Here is a 20,825-nt window from a genome sequence, read left to right as displayed (position 1 = left end):
GTTCAGCAGGAAATGCAAATTGTAGTGCAATCAAGGTTTAAAAAGGCTTCTGAAGTTTGTAATTTCCACTTTCAAATTTCAGACTTGATTTACCCTAACAAAAAATGTATCAACCCCTACACACATGTCCATTAATTATAATCCATATAATAATTTACATTTCCTGTTGCTCAAGGATTCTTTCCCAGATGTGAGAAGCAGGGTCAAATTAAGATAGCACATCTCTATGTGGGCTAATGATCTTGGCTGCAGTGTATTGTATTTGTATTTGTATTTATTATGGATCTCTGTTAGTTCCTTAGTTCCTGTCAAGGCAGCAGCTATACTTCCTGGGGTCTATAAGGGATCCCCATTAGTTCCTATCAAGGCAGCAGCTACTCTTCCTCGGGTTTATAAGGGATCCCCATTAGTTCCTGCAAAGGCAGCAGCTACTCTTCCTCGGGTTTATTGTTGACCCCCATTAGTTCCTACCAAGGCAGCAGCTACTCTTCCTGGGGTTTATTATGGATCCCCATTAGTTCCTGCCAAGGTAGCAGCTACTCTTCCTGGGGTTTATTATGGACCCCCATTAGTTCCTGCCAAGGCAGCAGCTACTCTTCCTGGGGTTTATTATGGATCCCCATTAGTTCCTGCCAAGGCAGCAGCTACTCTTCCTGGGGTTTATTATGGATCGCCATTAGTTCCCGCCAAGGCAGCAGCTACTCTTCCTGGGGTCTTACTGGAGCTTCTAGCTCTTGGAAAACTTTGCAGTATTTAGTTTTTTTTATGTATTACTTCTTACGTTATTAGGTCAGAATTTTTTTTGCGTTTTTACGTACAGCCGGGAAAAACTATTGGATATCAGAGCGGCGGTAACTCACCAGCACTACCAGCATTACGACCAGGAATACCACTTTCCCGAAGCGGATCCTTTGTTCGCACCCCCCAGAGAAATTGAACAGATTCCAGAGACCGACCCAAAACAACGCCGGAGGAGAGGTACTCGGAACAGCCTTCTAGTCCGACTTAGGAGGCGTGCACACCACCCACCGCTTCCGAGTATATTACTCGCTAATGTTCAGTCTCTGGATAATAAAGTTGACGAGCTCAGGGCGAGGGTTCCTTTCCAGGGAGACATCAGGGATTGTAACATCTTCTGTTTCATGGAAACATGGCTCTCTCAGGATGTACTGTGTGAGTCGGTCCAGCCAGTTGGGTTCTCAGTTCATCGCGCATACAGGAAATAAATATCTCTCCGGGAAGCAGAAGGGCGGAGGTGTATGTTTTATGATTAACGACTCATGGTGTAATTGTGATAACATACAGGAACTCAAGTTTTTTGTTCACCCGACATAGAATACCTCACAATCTAATGGCCGTGTATAACACCCTCAAGCTGATACCACGATGGCCCTCAAATAACTTCACTGGACTCTACGCAAACTGGAAACCACATATCCTGAGGCTGCATTTATTGAAGCTGGGGATTTAACAAGGCAAATTTGGGGAAAAGTTTGCCGAAGTTCTATCAACACATCGACTGTAGTACTCGTGCTGCTGAAACACTCGACCACTGCTAGTCCAACTTCCGGGATATATACAAGGCCCTCCCCCGCCCTCCGTTTGGCAAATATGACCACAACTCCATTTTGCTCCTCCCTTCCTATACACAGAAACTCAAACAGGAAGTAACCCTGCTAAGGACTATTCAACGCTGGTCTGACCAATCGGAATCCACGCTTCAAGATTGTTTTTGATCATGCGGACTGGGATATGTTCCGGGTAGCTTCAGAGAATAATATCGACGTATATACTGATACGGTGACTGAGTTTATCAGGAAGTGTATAGGAGATGTTGTACCCACTGTGATTATTAAAACTTACTGTAGTATATTAAAATTATGTCTTTGTTAAAGGTTTTTCATGAAGAAATGGAAGGTTGATTATTGCTATCCAGAGGGAAGGTTTTAGCGTGACGTCACATATGACAAACAGGAAGTGGGTGGTAAGATACGGGGATTGAACAGTAGAGGGAGCTATTCAACTCTTGGAAGGCTATATAAAGGGGGGAGCGGTGACGAAGAGTTAGAATACAGCAAGATTTATTTGGGATCTGGTTCTCCGGATATTGTGTCCGTACTTACGCTGGAACCTCGTGGTTTGAATAAAGGCCTTTGAACACGATCCGCCTAAGCAGACTCCTTGATTGATGATAACACCTACAAATAACCTACACTACAAATGGAGGCTCCGCTGAGATATTGATTGCATCGTTGTTGGTCCCTTTCCTGGATTCGCGAGTTGACTACTGGCCAAGCCGGCTCTAAAGGTGAGAGATTACTCACAAAGAAATTTGGCCATTGGTTATCCCGCTGATTCATGAGAGGGCTTTGACGGTGTACAGTTAAAAGTACTTGGGTCGTTATTGAGGTATGGTGTTGTTATCGATTAGGAGTCTGATAATAATTATTCTAAAATTGTATAGATATCAATGGCAGATATTGGCAGAATGAAGTAAGGGAAATACGTATATAATTTTAGAGCATTGCAGGTTTAGATAAGCCCTCGTGACGAACGGGGCGACCACAGGGTGGGCCAAAATCCTGGACATGCGTTAGGAGTGTTCAGGTTCAGTCTGGGACTGGGGGTTGGTGGGACATTTCTTGGGGATGGCTTACTCAACTTCTGTTCGACGGGATAGTTGCATTGGGGGGGATCGCTCACTGAAATAGCCATATCCACGGCAGAATAAATTTAGGGCAAACGAAACAGTACTCAATTAAAGGAACGCAATGCTGGATTTTGTTACATGTTGTAGGCAGCAGTTAGCAATGGCTAACTGCTGAATGCTAAGTGTGTTGTGTGCTACATGATAACTATAACCTTAGAGGTCCACTGCGATGGATTCAAGCCTCTTAAACTTGTTTGTATGTGGTGGAACTGAAAGTTCTACGCAAATGTGAGCTCTGTTATGTGTAATTGTGTGAGTATAAGGTATAAAATGGTGAAGCTGTAGCGTAATGCTATCGGTCTATGGTGTGGGAAGCATGGCTTTAAAATTGGTTGTGCGCAGGTGCGTGTGATTTTACGGGGTTAAAAACTACAACATGTGGTTATGTGCTAAGCCTACAAAGCACGGCATTATGGGTAAGGGTCATAGGTCCCATGTGGGGGGTCGGAAGGATTGATAATCATGGACAATGATTGGGCCGCGGTGCGGGGTGTTCATTTGTATAGCTAGTTGGCTAGAGGCTGAAGCTAAGGCTGGGTTGTTTCAGGTCACGTGGTACATCGTGGCTAAATGCTAAATGCTAATGCTTAAGGCTAAAGGCTAACTGTTAACTGGGTTTTGTGTCACAGTGTACCTCAGGCTAATGCTAACTGCTAACGCTAATTGTGTTGCATGCTACATGCTAACGGATATCCTTAGAGATTCCATTGCGATGGATTAAAGTCTCTTAAACTTGTCACTGTCTGTAAGTCAGGTTGTATGTTTTGTGAGCGCTGTTAAATGTTGTTTGACTAGGAGGGGAGCGAAAGGTACAGCTGGACTGGTATCCGTTTCGTGGAGGTGAAAATGTGGTTTGGATTGGATGTGCGCATGCGTGTGAGTTTACAGGGGGAGAGTTACGACATGCGGTCGTGCTGAGGCGACGAAACAAAATGGTGGCGTAAGGTCATATGGTTGTTTGGGGTTTCCTTTTCAGGGGTTTCCTTTTCAGGGGTTTAATAGCTACTGAGAAGTACAGGTGGACCGAATCTTTTAAAAATCGTTAGAGTAACTGTTGTTTGAACGTTAAACTATTTGTTGAGATGTAGTACATTTATAAATTAAATATATGTTGACGGAGTATAATGCATTGAATTGAATGACGGATTAAAATGAAATTAACATGTTTTGGGCGATCTGTTTATTCTTCAATTCAGGTTTTAAAATGTTCTGAGCGATTTGTTTATTCCTGGGTTCAGTTTTGTAGCAAATATGAGTGGGGAATATTGAATGTAATAACTTGGTTAAGTGTATAAACTTTAAATGCTGGTCTGTACCGTTTTCTTCCCTTGTTATGTGAGGCTATAGAACGGAGCAAAGGAGAGAGAGAGAGAGGCTAGCGTGACGTGACGTGACGTGACAAGGTGTGACGCAGGCAGAGGAGCATTCAAACTCAGGCTAGTACTTTTTTGTCTACAAATCTTTCCCTAGGATGTTGGATGCAATGATATTCTCTTACACGCTTGGCAACGGACTGATCAGGGAATAAAAGTTGCAGTTTTGGGTCTCTGTGCATTACTGGGCCTGACTGGGGGATTCGGTTGGAAAGCAGGTACTGACATTATTTTGTGATCTTGAAATATTTGGCTTCATATTAAACAATGGTTTATATTGGTGTGGTATTGTTGTAGATTGGAAGTCTTTTTATTCTGTGATATTAAAATACTTGGGTGCATGTTGTTTTATTCGGTGATAGTAAAATACTTCTGGGTGCATATTAAACAATGGAATTTATTGGGGTGATGGTGTTGTAGATTAGAATTCCATGTTGTTTGGATTGCTGTGGAAGTTGACTACTGGTATTCACTTTCCGGAGGGGTTAAGGTAAGTGGGTCCTAAATTGGTAAAATAGGTGTAGAAATAAAAATTGGTCTTAATTATTTATAATTATTCATAGTTGTTAATTAAAATTTTAATTGAATAATTTGATGGATTTTTTTGGGGGGGTTTATTTTTAATTAAAATTTTAATATTCATATTTTAATTTTTTTTTGATTATTCATATTTTTCCAAAGGTTTAATATTCATATTTTAATTTTTTTAATTATTCATATTTTTCAAAAATTTTTAATATTCATATTTTAATTTTTTTAATTATTCATATTTTTCAAAAAATTTTGATATTCAGATTTTTTTTTATTTAAAAAAATAATAATTTAATGGTCATATTTTCAATTTTTCGTTTTATTTCGTGATTTAAAAAAAAAAAAAAAAAAAAAAATTGTTTGTTTTCTCTCTGGTTGTTTAGGTTATATTAATAATTAAAGGGGGGGAAGCCATAGGCTAAAATAAATAGTTCACAATAAAGGAAGATAAAAGAGGACTTACAATGGGGAGAAAGGATAGCAAGGCTATGAAAGTTATTACACCAGTTAATATAGTCGAACATAGTAATCCTTTAGTTAAGGGTATTGCGAGATTATCCGGCAAATGGAACAAACGTTGGCCGGACATTGAACAACCCTGCCCAGAGGAAGGGACTCTTAATCCGGATGTTATCAACATCATGAAAGTACTTCTGTCAATTTACAAGGCAGATCAGAAGAAAGGAAAACAAAAGGAACGACGTAAAGAGAAGAGACAAAGGGAGCTGGGTGTTCTTAAATTGTTTGAAGACGAAGGACAAAAACTGATGAAAGATACCAAAGACAAGGGAAGCAAAGGTATGGAGAAAAAGCTAAAGGAAGAGACGTCGACAGAGAAACTGAGGGTAGAGGTCGGTATACCTTTCTCACATACGGATTCGGCGAGAAGACCCCCACCGTATGAGAAGGAAGTTGAGCTTAGGGATGCTTATCCTCAGCTTCCAGTAATCCTTCAACAGGGGGATTATTACATCAGAGATGAGGATGAACAAATTATAGAGAGAGGACAAGCAGAAACGACCGTAAAAATGCATCCAAGCACCAAAGGTGGAAAGAAAACGAGAGGTCTGAAAACTAAGGGTGGTATGAGGTTAAGTAGGATGGAATTGGAGGAGGACGATGATGATCAGAGTGATTTAGAGGGGATCATGGGTGGATATGATCCGGTCATCAAACGAAGGTTGGCCAGAACGGAGAGAAGGGGTAAGGAAGGTTTGAAGAAGAAGAAGGATACAAGATATTCGGAGGAAGGTTTGAAAAAGAAGGATACAAGATATTACAGTGCTGAGGAAGATTCGAAGAAGAAGGATACAATATCTTCGAGTGCTGAGGGAAGCAAAGATGAAGACAGCGATAAAGAGGAGACTGACGGTGCTGCGTATTCGAAAGGAGGTTGTCCTGCAAAGACTGTTGCAGAAGAAATAGACGGAGAAATAGACCAATGCTTATCAGAACTGAAGAGTGCAAGGACTGCAGGAGAAGTAAGAGAGGTACAGGAACAACTTCAGTCGCTGACCATACGGAAGGAGAGACAGCTGAGAAGAGAATCTGAAAAAGATGAGACAAAATATGCATTAAGGTCAAGGAAAGATACCCCGAGCAAAATGGTACCAGTTATCATTCGAGGTCAAAACTTTGAATATAAGCCGTTGCAAAATACCGATATGTCGAACATACTTGAGAAGCTGCCTATTCTTCAGAATGGGGCCTATCCTTGGATTTCGAAATTGGAGGAAATTACGGTGGGAACACAGTCTGCCATAGGAGACGTTAAGAGACTGTTGGCTAATCTCATTGGGATTCCAGATATGGAAGAAGTCTTCCAGAGGGCTGGACTCATGAGATATGTTGGGACGGCAGTGAACGATCCTGAATTGTTGGCTGCAAGTAGGAATCGTCTGTGGAGAGCATTGAAAGATACATTTCCAACGAATGTGCATCCTGATAATATTCTGATTGATCCACTAGGACAACAAGAAAATCCGAGAGCTTATGTGTCAAGAGTTCATCAAGTGTGGAGAAATATTACTGGAAATGATCCAGATGTGAGTCAAATTGAGCAGTCAATTTTGAGAGCTAAACTGCAAATGGGACTGCCCGCACCAGTAAGAAGCAAACTGGCAGAAGTGGTTGGACTTGGAAGCATGACAAAAGGGGTCTATACAGATCACATAGCTCATCAAGTGGATCTGTACAGGAAGAAGGAACTCAACCAGAAAGAGCAGGACGAGGAAACTCTCAGGAAACTTAATCTAATACACCTGGGAGAGAACAAAAAGGATAAGAAACAAGCTTTGGTTATGCAGAGTCAGTGTGCACCAAACCAACAATCACTGCCACAGTTTCAACCGGAACAGTTCCAACCGCAATTGTATCAGTCACCCATGGCGGGACCAGTTGATTCATATCCCCAGCCAATGTCTGGACAGACACAGAATTGGAGAGGAAGAGGACGAGAAGACTTCGGAGAAAGAGGAAGATTTAAGTCATCCTTTCCGCAACGTTCAGAAGCATGTTTTACTTGTGGACAGGTTGGTCACTGGGCCCGTGGGTGCAATTGGTCAGGAGAAAACATCAGAGGGAATTTCAGAGGAAGATACAGGGGCCAGGCAAAATCATCTGGAGGACCAGTGAACCCCTACAGGGGTCCGGAGCCGGGATTCTAGAGGTGCCTAGATGATTCGAAGGGGGGGTGTCAGCTGGTAGCGTCAGGATCGGAGAAAGATCCAACAATTGAGGTGAAAATAAACAACCGACCGTTGGAAGTAATGGCGGATAGCGGAGCAGCGTTCACCTGTGTTCGACCTGAAGATGCTACACATCTCCCTATGTCCAATCAACTCGTTAGGACAATCGGATTTGAGGGAGTAAAACAGCTGATTCCTCTTACGGAACCAATTGAGCTCTGCTATAAAGATCACAAAATTAAAATACCCATACTGGTTTCAGAACATACACCTGTTGCATTATTGGGAAGAGATGCCTTGTGTAAATTGAACTGTACAATCAGATGTACACCAGACGGCTGTCTGATAGAAATGCCAAAAGAAAAGGTTTACCAATTGTCGATGAGGACGGAGATGGATTCGTCTTCAGTATTCTGGATTGGAAATCTCAGTGAAGATTTTATGAAACAGGCTAAGATATGGGAAAGATTTATTGTTGCAAATATGCCGGATGCAAAGCTGCCGGAATATCCATTCCATTGTACGCTTAAGTATTTCAAGAAGGCTGCTCAATCACACTCAGAGGAATGGTTGAGTCATCAACCGAAGAATGTTCAACTTAGCTCAAGTTGCATTATTTTAGGACCACAAGGAGCAGCTATGAAGATAAACACCGATGATTATCTGAATAGAGAATTTGAGATTGAGAAGAGTGTGCCACATGTTACCTTGTTGGTTTCAGAAGGCTATGAGCAAAAGCAAATGGGAGAGATGATGACAGAAGCAGAGAAACTTACTTTCAGACCAACGAAAGAAAATTTGGCGATCTGGAGAAGTGAAGATCAACGATTTCTTAAAATAATGATTTCGGCTCAAGGACAAGGAGAGCCACAGGCTGTAGGAATGACACATGAATCTATTTGCAATATGAAGATTGATTCAGATCCTATGAAAGAGGAGATGTTGCAACAAGTTCCAGAAGGGTTGTGGTCTCAACATAGTCCTGATATTGGACTTGTAAAATCAGCTCAACCTGTGAAGGTTGAACTTCGACCAGGAGCCAAACCTCCATGGAAAAATCAATATCCATTGACAGAGGAAGCAATCAAAGGGATTGAACCACAAATTGATGGACTTTCGACAGTAGGGGTTTTAAGGACAACAAAACACCCTCGGAGTAACACGCCTTTGTGGCCTGTAAAAAAACCAGATGGAAGTTATCGTGTAGCTCATGATTTGAGAGCAGTGAATGAAATAGTGATTGACTTTCCAGCAGACGTGCCAGATCCTCATACCTTGTTAGCTCAAGTTCCTCCAGATGCGACACATTTTACAGTACTGGACTTATGTGGAGCATTTTTCAGTGTTCCACTTAGTGTAGAGAGTCAGGATTTATTTGGGTTCACCTATAAGGGACAGTTCTATGAGTACAATAGAATGCCACAGGGGTACCGGCATTCGCCGCATATCTTCAATAAAGTACTGAAGGAAGATTTGGTAGGGATAGATCAGATATTGCAGAGCACTGTCATTCAGTACGTGGATGATATAATGGTTTGCTCACAAAATAAGGAAACATGTCATAGGGACTCAATTAAATTACTACAGGTATTGGCAGAAAAGGGACACAAGGTGTCACAGAAAAAGTTGCAATATTGTCAGGAGAAAGTGGTATATTTAGGTCAAAACATAACTCATGGCCACAGAAACATTTCAGACAAGCAGGTGGAAACTATTCGTAAGGCTCCAAAACCTAGAACAGTCAGAGAAATGATGACATTTCTGGGTATTGCTGGTTATTCCTCCGCTTGGGTAGAGGATTATACTAGTTTGATGGCCCCATTGAGGGCTATGGTGAGGGGTACTGAGAGTGGTCAACTCCATAGCAATCTTTCTTGGACACAGGAAGGCCATGTGGCATTTGAAACTATCAAACAGAGGTTGCAGGAGGCGCCTGCACTTGCACTACCAGATTACTCAAAGAACTTTTTGCTATATGTGTCTACTTCTACTGGAGGTAGATATGCATGCGCGGTTCTTTGTCAACCGACAGGCATGGGGACGAATCCTCAGCCTATTTCCTACTACTCTACTGCTTATTCAGAGGTAGAACTAGGGTTACCACTGTGCTACAGAGCAATGGTGGGGGTGTATTCCATGTATGACAAAGCATCATCGGTCACGATGGGCTACCCCGTGACAATTCTTACCCATCATAGTCTCAGAAATCTTTTGAACTATGGGAAGTATACATTGACAATGCCTAGGCTCAGAGACTATCATAGACTCTTGGAGCAGGAGGATGTCACCCTTGTGAGATGTGATACAGTAAATCCAGCCGAGAGTTTACCAACTTCCGAGGATGGTGAGCCACATGATTGTGTCCAAGAAGCAGAGAGATATTCGAGGCTTCGATCAGATTTACAAGCCTTTCCCTTACGTGAAGCAGACCTGGAGTATTGGACTGATGGGTCTTGCTATCGGGGAGGAGATAAGTTATGTGCTGGTTATGCAGTAGTTAGAGGCAGAGGGACGGGATTTGTTGTTGAAAAGGCTGAAGTAATACCACAGCCTGCGTCTGCACAACTTGCTGAACTTGTGGGGCTAACAGAAGCATGTTTGTTAGCAGAAGGTAAGCGAGTAACCATATACACTGATTCAGCATATGCACATAGTGTATGTCATTTGTTTGGGGCGGTATGGAAAGGTCGAGGGTTCAAGAAATCGGATGGTTCTCCGATACAGCATCATGCACAAATCATGAAATTGTTGCATGCTATGATGAAACCTACAGAGATAGCGATAGCTAAGTGTGCAGCTCACAAGACAGATATGTCAAGAGTGACACAAGGGAACAAAGCTGCTGATGAAGCTGCAAAAGCCGTCGCAGGAGCGGATAAATTGGGAAAGGTTTTGCTGGTCACTCATGTAGTGGACTTGGAAGACAAAATTACACTTCGAGATGTAATTTTGATGCAAGAAGCCGCTTCTATGATCGACCAACAGCTATGGCTAGACCGAGGAGCGGTCAAAGATGCTACTGGTCTGTGGAGAAACCATGAGGGGTTGATAGTAGCGCCTCTAGACCTTCTAGGTCTGATGATTCAAGAAGCACATGGCTTAGCTCATGTTGCGAGGGGGGAGGTTCACAGAAAGATCACAAAGGAATATGGTGTTTGGGCTCCATATTTGTTTGAACAAATTGATTATTTGATAGGAAGATGCACCATCTGTCTTAAAAATAATGTTCGAAGAGGGATACCTGTTCATCCAGGTTACATTCCTACACCAAGGGGTCCTATGCGTGAGTTGGTCATTGACTTTGTTGATATGATACAACCAGTTGATGGGAAAAGATACATGTTGGTGGTTGTAGATAGATTTTCACAATGGACGGAAGCTTGTCCAACCAAGCGTAAGGATGCTCAGTCGGTTGCCAAGTTCTTATGTAAAGAAGTCATAAGCAGGTGGGGATTACCCGATCGAATATCCTCAGACAATGGAAGAGAATTTGTGGATAAAACAGTAAAATTGATGTTGCAAAAATTGGGAATTAAGCAACGTCTTGGAGCAGTTTATCACCCACAAAGTCAGGGGATGTGTGAAAGAATGAACGGTGTCTTGAAGAACCGCATTGTGAAGATTTGTCAACATACAGGTCTAAACTGGATAGCGGCGCTTCCTTTAGCACTAATGGTGTGTCGCTCAAGTGAGCTACGTGATCTACGTATGACACCCCATGAGTTGTTAACAGGAAGAAGGATGCCAACGCCTTGTTTACGAACAAGTGGAAAGGGTCCAAGCTTGGCCCTGTTGGACGATGAAATGAGAGCGTACGTTACATATATGGCCAATTTTCATAAAAAGTTGTCCACATATGTTTCTGACAGGCAAAGACAAGGAGAGGTGCAGAAGGCGCCTGAGGAGGATAAGAGGAATACAGTACAACCGGGAGACAAAGTATTCGTAAAGGTATTCAGGAGGAAGTGGTATAACGAACGTCGTGACGGACCATTTGAAGTGGTTCGTAGTACTGGAACAGCTGTCCAGGTTAAGGGGTCTCCTACGTGGTATCATTTGTCACATTGTGTTAAAGCGCCTACAGAAGAGGTGCCACGCGTAGAGAGAGAAGATGGAGATAGGGGAGAACAGGAAGAGGGAGAGATTGTCAATGTTGGGATTAACGTTGATAATGATGACACTTCTGATTATGCCAGAGATGACTATGCAGGGGATGGAAAGGAAGGAGGATTTGGAGAAATTGATTTCCAATACGTCCCAGAAGCAACAGGGAAAATTTCAGTGGGATGTGAAGCAGCAGAGGCCACCAAGGGCAACTCTGGTAAAGGAGAAGCTAGTGATTCGGTTGGACAAAATAGGCCTAGACCAGTTAGGAGAAAAGTCAGACCAAAACGTTACGAAAACTAGGAATGAAGTAACAACAATAACACCAACACGTCAGTCTGTTAGAACAACAATGGGAAGCAATTTAACTCTTTCAACATTGACAGTTGGTAAAGCCATAAATATATCGCATTCGATTACAAGGGAACCGATAGTGTCAGCACCAATTTTAGAACAAAAAACATCAACTAAATCAACTACTTTAATGTTAACTTTGAAAAGATTTAAGGATATGACGGCAATAACAAATGTAGGAGGTATGATACCGACACCAACAACAACTTTTCTAAAAGTAAACGATGTAACTGAAATGACTCAGCAAATAGTGGTAGAGAACAACATAGGTTCATCTGAAATAGTACAGGATAATATCATGGAAGAACAGGATGGGTTTTTTGGGTTCAACTTAACATCAGAAGATACATCTGATCAATCCCGCTCGGTAGGGAAAAGAGACGCTAAATGGAAAGCATATGGATTTGATTCGGCGGTTTTGAAAATTAAAGATCAATGGGCAGGGAGAAATCTTTGGTTTCAGCAATTAACTCATGCTGTAAGATCAGTGAGGAATCTTGAGGGTCCATGTCTGTTGAGAATTCCAGCACCAGAGACGTGGGGTTCAATTTTACAGACGATTGCTCAACCATTGGCGGGTGGGTGTCAGACCTATGCGTTGAGATGGCTGTTGTATCATCAACGAGTATTGACAGATAAAGACATGTCGTTGTCACACCATTTGTATAAGCCTAGTTATAAGTGTTCTTGGTTAAATGAATTTCCCTATGTGCATATGGTGGGTGGTAAAGAAAGTCAGGTTACAGTGATCCCTGAAGCATTTGAGGTGAGAGCAGTGAGAGCTAAAACTTGTATTTGTTCTAATAATACAGATGAGGTAAATGGTATGTTCATGGGAATATCAGATTGTGATGGGTATATGTTGACTTTGGGTAAACACGGACGAAAGGGTAAAGGTGACAAATATAATGTAACTTTTTATGCACCAGGTAGTACGAAGGGCAGGACTTTGATGGTGATGGAACAATTTTTCCCTATCAATGCAACTATGGGGAATTTTAGAGATATTTGGTGGGTTTGTGGTGATAAAGCATATATATTTTTACCCTATGGATGGAAAGGGTGTTGTTACATGTCCACGTTGAAGCTTCCATATGAGGTTTTTACAATAAGAAGAGGAGTAGCACCGACCCCAGATCAATCTGAAACTACTGTTGAGAATAGGGTTAAAAGAGACATGGCTAAATTTACTAATCTTGAAGCCTACCATTGGAGAATAAGTCTGGGAGAGAAGTGGGGACTTGGTCTTTTTCCATGGTATGGTGTAACATTCTTAGCAGATCATATTGATAATATTACATATACGTTGCAGGGCTTTGCAAATGAAACAATAAGAGGGTTTCACCTTCTGTCAAATGCTCAAAGAAGTCACAGACTGACGTTGTTGAAACATGACATGGCTCTTGATTATATTTTGGCAAGACAAGGTGGCTTATGTTTGGCTATGAATCTGACGGGGGATGATTGTTATACTTTGATCCCAGATAGTTCAGATAATATCACGAGTGTTATCGATGCCTTGAAGAATATCAGGGATGCATTTGGAAGATCTGAGAAAGCTGGATGGTCGGCGAAGTCTTGGTTGCAAGATCAGTTAGGCCCAATAGGAGCAGTGATGGTTCAGATTTTAGTCGCAGCTCTGATAGCGTTGTGTGTCATGTTTTGCTTTTGTACTTTGTTACTGACCTTTGCAAAAGCTATGATATTAAGATGGGTCGGTGTTGTGATGCCTGGAGACAACACTCAGATGCCGTTGTTGATTGTTCCTGATCTGGACGAAGATGGACGAGGGGATCTAGATGGACTACTGATGGATAAATATCCTTTTTGATTATTTGATCATTTTACAATTTTTTTTCAATATTAGTGTGATTTTAGTATGATTTATGAATCAAGGGGGGAATGGGTTTAGGTGATTCATGCATCATTTATATATCAGTTTTATAGTCTTAGTGGATAGTGATGTTTAATTTGAAAGTGTTTTTTTGGAAAAGATACTGTTTGGTCTTTTTCTTTTTCTTCCAGAGGCATTTGGGAGAACATGTGGAGATTGGAATACTCAAACAAAGACAATATGAAGGGACAATATGACTGGAGGAGATGAAACAAGGAGGGTGTGGCTGATTCCATCATCAACAAGTCCATTGGAAGGGGACACTACAGGGAGATGAAGTGTAGTGGACTACATTCCAGTGTTGGCAATGAAATATAGACATGTGTAATACATAATTGTGTCATATTCTTAGGTATTGATTTTAGTAGAATGATGTTTGATGTTATTGAATGCAGATGAGGATCTTAGATGCTTTTGTTTATTTCGATGGGTTTAGGGACAGAAGGTTTAGGAAGGGAGAGATTCATTGTACGATTCGATGGGTTGACCAGCCGTACAATGGATATTTTTGGATAGGATTTTGTTTACAGGGGTTTACATGTGTAGTTAATTGTATTATAGTTTCAAATGTATTTACATGGTTTATGAGGTTATCTGGAGTACCGACGGTGGTTGCCTGGGGCAGAGGGACCGTGAGAGAATTTTACTGTCTTGATTGATGGATGGATATCTGAAAAGATGGCTGCCGGACAGTTTTTCGCTCTTACACTCCATAGAGATTTCTTCATATGTCATAGTAATGTATTCATACTTCATAAACATTTATTTCATAGAAAGGTATTTACACTCTAGAGAAGAATGTTTTTGGTTTAAGGTTAAAGATACTCAATAAGATAAATTGATACTGGTCATAATCCTATTGTTGTCGAGACTTTTTAGTTTTGTCTCGAAGGGGGGAATATGTAGTATATTAAAATTATGTCTTTGTTAAAGGTTTTTCATGAAGAAATGGAAGGTTGATTATTGCTATCCAGAGGGAAGGTTTTAGCGTGACGTCACATATGACAAACAGGAAGTGGGTGGTAAGATACGGGGATTGAACAGTAGAGGGAGCTATTCAACTCTTGGAAGGCTATATAAAGGGGGGAGCGGTGACGAAGAGTTAGAATACAGCAAGATTTATTTGGGATCTGGTTCTCCGGATATTGTGTCCGTACTTACGCTGGAACCTCGTGGTTTGAATAAAGGCCTTTGAACACGATCCGCCTAAGCAGACTCCTTGATTGATGATAACACCTACAAATAACCTACACTACACTTACCCTAACCAGAAACCGTGGATACATGGCAGCATTCGCGCAAAACTGAAAGCGTGAACCACCGCATTTAACCATGGCAAGGTGACTGGGAATATGGCAGAATACAAACAGTGTAGCTGCTCATCCCACAAGGCAATCAAACAGGCAAAACATCAGTATAGAGACAAAGTGGAGTCGCAATTCAACGGCTCAGACACGAGACGTATGTGGCAGGGTCTACAGACAATCAATGACTGCAAAGGGAAAACCAGCCACGTCGCAGACACTGACGTCTTGCTCCCGGACAAGTTAAACACCTTTTTCGCCCGCTTTGAGGATATCACAGTGCCACTGACGAGGCCCACTACCAAGGACTGTGGGCTCTCCTTTTCCGTGGCCGACGTGAGTAAGACATTTAAGCGTTTTAAACCGCGCAAGGCTGCCGGCCCAGATGGCATCCCTAGCCACGTCCTCAGAGCATGCGCAGACCAGCTGGCTGGTGTGTTTGCGGACATATTCAATCTCTCCCTATCCCAGTCATCTGTCCCCACATGCTTCAAGATGGCCACCATTGTCCCTGTACCCAAGAAAGCAAAGGTAACTGAACTAAATGACTATCGCCAATGACTATTCAATTTGCTTACCGCCCCAATAGATCCACAGACGATGCAATCGCCATCGCACTGCACACTGCCCTATCACCTCTGGACAAGAAGAATACCTATGTAAGAATGCTGTTCATTGACTATAGTTCAGCATTCAACACCATAGTACCCTCCAAGCTCATCATTAAGCTTGAGGCCCTGGGTCTGAACACCGCCCTGTGCAACTGGGTCCTGGACTTCCTGACGGGCAGGATAAGGTGATAAAGGTAGGAAGCAATACCTCCACTTCGCTGATCCTCAACACTGTGGCACCACAAGGGTGCGTGCTCAGCCCCATCCTGTACTCCCTGTTCACCCACGTAGACATGCACGCCTCCAACACAATCATCAAGTTTGCAGACGACACAACAGTAGTAGTTTTGATTACCAACAATGACGAGAAAGCCTACAGGGAGGAGGTGAGGGCTCTGGGAGTGTGGTGCCAGGAAAATAACCTCTCACTCAACGTCAACAAAACAAACAAGATGATCGTGGATTTCAGGAAAAGGCAGAGGGAACACCCCCCTATCCACATCCACGGGACGGCAGTGGAGAAGGTGAAAAGCTTCAAGTTCCTCGGCATACACATCACTGACAAACTGAAATGGTCCACCCACACACATTCTATACTATTCTACTGTATCTTAGTCTATGCCGCTCTAACATTGCTCGTCCATATATTTATATATATTCTTAATTCCATTGGTTTACTTAGATTTGTGTGTATTGGGTATATGTTGTGAAATTGTTAGATATTACTGCACTGTCAGAGCTAGAAACACAAGCATTTCACAACTCCCGCAATAACATCTGCTAAACACGTGTGTGAACCAATACAATTTGATTTGATTTGATTTGAAACTCATTAAGGCACATCACACACACACACGCAAATAAACTGTACATCCCATACCATCATTACACTACTACACTACTGGTTGTTCTTTAAAAGTGCTTTCCTCTCAATCTTAAATAAGCATGCCCCATTCAAAAATTTCAGAACTAAGAACAGATATAGCCCCTGGTTCACCCCAGACTTGACTGCCCTTGACCAGCACAAAAACATCCTGTGGCGTACTGCATTAGCATCGAACAGCCCCCGTAATACGCAACTTTTCAGGGAAGTCAGGAACCAATATACACAATCAGTTAGGAAAGCAAAGGCTAGCTTTTTCAAACAGAAATGTGCATCCTGTAGCACTAACTCCAAAAAGTTTTGGGACACTGTAAAGTCCATGGAAAATAAGAGCACCTCCTCCCAACTGCCCACTGCACTGAGGCTAGGAAACACTGTCACCACCAATAAATCTACAATAATCGAGAATTTCAACAAGCATTTTGCTACGGCTGGCCATGCTTTCCACCTGGCTACCAATACCCCGGCCACCAGCTCTGCACCCTCCGCTGCCACTTGCCCATGCCCTCTCCCCACTTCTCCTTCACACAAATTCAGACAGCTGATGTTCTGAAAGAGCTGAAAAATCTGGACCCCTACAAATCAACCGGGCTTGTCACGGTTTTCTAAGCCAGAACCCAGAAGCAGACCAGGACAAGGTGAGTTGAACGAAGGTGAGTATTTATTAACAGATTCAAAAAAAAGATGCAGAATAATCCAGGAGACGGAGCGGGCGGCGGAGATGAGTTGGTGGAGGTGAAGTGGCAGATCCAATGATGGCATGGCAGCGGCCGACAACCAGGCAGGGGTTGGGTGAAGGTTCTGGGAGAATGACTGTAGACAGAAAAAAATGGAGGTAAGTACACGGCAAGCCAACAAGGTGCAAAACAACAAAACTAACGCTAGTAACTCAGAGGCTGATACGCTGACAAACATACTGTTCATGGCTAACGATCCGGCAGGGAATGGATGTCAGGTCAGAGCTTATGAAGGGATGATGATCAGGACCAGGTGTGCCGAAGCTGATGAGAAGCAGGTGCGGGTAATCGAGAGATCACCCGCCTAGCAACATCGCCCGGCAACCGGACAGGGTGCTTTCAGGAACCTTCAGGAAACAGGAGATTCAGAGCAGAAAAACGGCAACACAGGCAGGAACAGACTCAGGACGCAGGGTTCATGACAGTACCCCCCCTCCGATGAACGCCACCGGGCGGACTACCCTGAGCGCCAGGATGGAGGCGGTAGAAGTCACTAAGGAGGTCAGCATCAAGGATCTGACGCCGAGGAATCCAACTCCTCTCCTCAGGACCATAACCCTCCCAGTCCACGAGATACTGGAAACCCCGGCCCCGCCGTCTGGAATCCATGATCCATGGTGCACCTCAGCCACGCTCAAGGTCCTAAACGATATTATAACCGCGATCGATAAAAGACAGAACTGCGCAGCCGTCTTCATTGACCTGGCCAAGGCTTTCGACTCTGTCAACCACCGCATTCTTATTGGCAGACTAAATAGCCTTGGTTTCTCTAATGACTGCATCGCCCGGTTCACCAACTACTTCTCAGATAGAGTTCAATGTGTCAAATCGGAGGGCCTGTTGTCTGGACCTCTGGCCGTCTCTATGTGGGTGCCACAGGGTTCAATTCTCGGGCCGACTCTATTCTCTGTGTATATCAATGATGTCGCTCTTGCTGCTGGTGATGCTCTGATCCACCTCTATGCGGACAACACCATTTTGTATACATCTGGCCCTTCATTGGACACTGTGTTAACAAACCTCCAGATGAGCTTCAACGCCATACAACACTGCTTCCGTAGCCTCCAACTGCTCTTAAACACTAGTAAAACTAAATGCATGCTCTTCAACCGAACGCTGCTTGCACCCGCCCACCCGACTAGAATCACTACTCTCGGCGGGTCTGACCTAGAGTATGTGGACAACTACAAATACCTAGGTGTCTGGTTAGACTGTAAACTCTCCTTCCAGACTCACATTAAGCATCTCCAATCCAAAGTTAAATCTAGAATCGTCTTCCAATTTCACAAACGAAGCCTCCTTCACTCATGCTGCCAAACATGCCCTTGTAAAACTGACTATCCTACCAATCCTTGACTTCGGCGATGTCATTTACAAAATAGCCTCCAACACTCTACTCAGCAAATTGGATGTAGTCTATCACAGTGCCATCCGATTTGTCACCAAAGCCCCATATACTACCCACCATTGTGACCTGTACTCTCTTGTTGGCTAGTCCTCACTACATATTCGTCGCCAAACCCACTGGCTCCAGGCCATCTATAAATCACTGCTAGGCAAATCTCTGCCTTATCTTAGCTCATTGGTCACCATAGCAACATCCACCCGTAGTATGCACTCCAGCAGGTATATCTCACTGGTCATCCCCAAAGCCAACATCTCCTTTGGCCGCCATTCCTTCCAGTTCTCTGCTGCCAATGACTGGAACGAACTGCAAAAATCTCTGAAGCTGGAGACTCTTTTTCTCCCTCACTAACTTTAAGCATCAGTTGTCAGAGTACCTTACCGATCACTGCACCTGTACACAGCCCTTCTGAAATCAGCCCACTCAACTACCTCATCCCCATATTGTTATTTATTTTGCTCATTTGCACCCCAGTATCTCTATTTGCACATAATCTCTTGCTCATCTATCATTCCAGTGTTAATACTAATTGTAATTATTTTGCACTATGCCCTATTTATTGCCTTACCTCCATAACTTGTTACATTTGCAAACACTGTATATATATTTTTCTGTGGTATTTTTGACTTTTATGTTTTGTTTTGCCCCATATGTAACTCTGTGTTGTTGTTTTTATCGCACTGCTTTGCTTTATCTTGGCCAGGTCGCAGTTGTAAATGAGAACTTGTTCTCAACTGGCTCACCTGGTTAAATACATTTAACAAAAGAAGAGTGCATGTGCTAGCCTGTTTATTACATTTACATTTTAGTCATTTAGCAGACGCTCTTATCCAGAGCATATAAGGTTAAGTGCCTTGCTGAAGGGCACATCGACAGATTTATCACCTAGTCGGCTCAGGGATTAACACCAGCAACCTTTCGGTTACTGGCACAACGCTCTTAACCACTAAGCTACCTGCCGCCCATGGCGTCTCTTTGTTGTCCGCGTTGTTCCATAAGGTGCAGTTCGATCTGTTTTTTTTTTTTTTTTTTTTTTGTCTGACTTTACTTCTTGCGTGAATTCAGAAGGACCGAGACCCAGGGAACCTTCCCATCATGCACCTCTCTATGATTTATGACATGTTTCTGCTCAGAAAACAAAAGGCCAAGTTAGAGGTTTGAGTAACAGTCAACATGACCTTCAGTCTCTCACAACACAGCTTATGAGAAGCCAGCAAAACAATCTAGACAATCACATCTTGTTTCTGGAAAGATGTAACATCGCATTTCGAAGTTTAACACATCACTGCATCAGACGTCACATTTGATGTTCTTTCTCAACCGAGAGCTCGGTTCCAATCCGCAACCCTCATCCTGTCCTCTTCTCTACTGTTTAATGGGTATGATTCACCCTGTCTCTTTCTCTACTGTTTAATGGGTATGATTCACCCTGTCTCTTTCTCTACTGTTTAATGGGTATGATTCACCCTGTCCCCTTCTCTACTGTTAAATGGGTATGATTCACCCTGTCCCCTTCTCTACTGTTAAATGGGTATGATTCACCCTGTCCCCTTCTCTACTGTTTAATGGGTATGATTCACCCTGTCCCCTTCTCTACTGTTTAATGGGTATGATTCACCCTGTCCCCTTCTCTACTGTTTAATGGGTATGATTCACCCTGTCCCCTTCTCTACTGTTTAATGGGTATGATTCACCCTGTCTCTTTCTCTACTGTTTAATGGGTATGATTCACCCTGTCTCTTTCTCTACTGTTTAATGGGTATGATTCACCCTGTCCCCTTCTCTACTGTTTAATGGGTATGATTCACCCTGTCCCCTTCTCTACTGTTTAATGGGTATGATTCACCCTGTCCCCTTCTCTACTGTTTAATGGGTATGATTCACCCTGTCTCTTTCTCTACTGTTTAATGGGTATGATTCACCCTGTCCCCTTCTCTACTGTTTAATGGGTATGATTCACCCTGTCCCCTTCTCTACTGTTTAATGGGTATGATTCACCATATCTCTTTCTCTACTGTTTAATGGGTATGATTCACCATATCTCTTTCTCTACTGTTTAATGGGTATGATTCACCATATCTCTTTCTCTACTGTTTAATGGGTATGATTCACCATATCTCTTTCTCTACTGTTTAATGGGTATGATTCACCATATCTCTTTCTCTACTGTTTAATGGGTATGATTCACCCTGTCTCTTTCTCTACTGTTTAATGGGTATGATTCACCCTGTC

This window comes from Coregonus lavaretus (assembly GCF_964263955.1).
Source record: "Coregonus lavaretus genome assembly, chromosome: 16".
NCBI lineage: Eukaryota > Metazoa > Chordata > Actinopteri > Salmoniformes > Salmonidae > Coregonus > Coregonus lavaretus.
The sequence above is the reverse complement of the archived record's forward strand: the minus strand, read 5'-3'. Positions refer to the sequence as shown.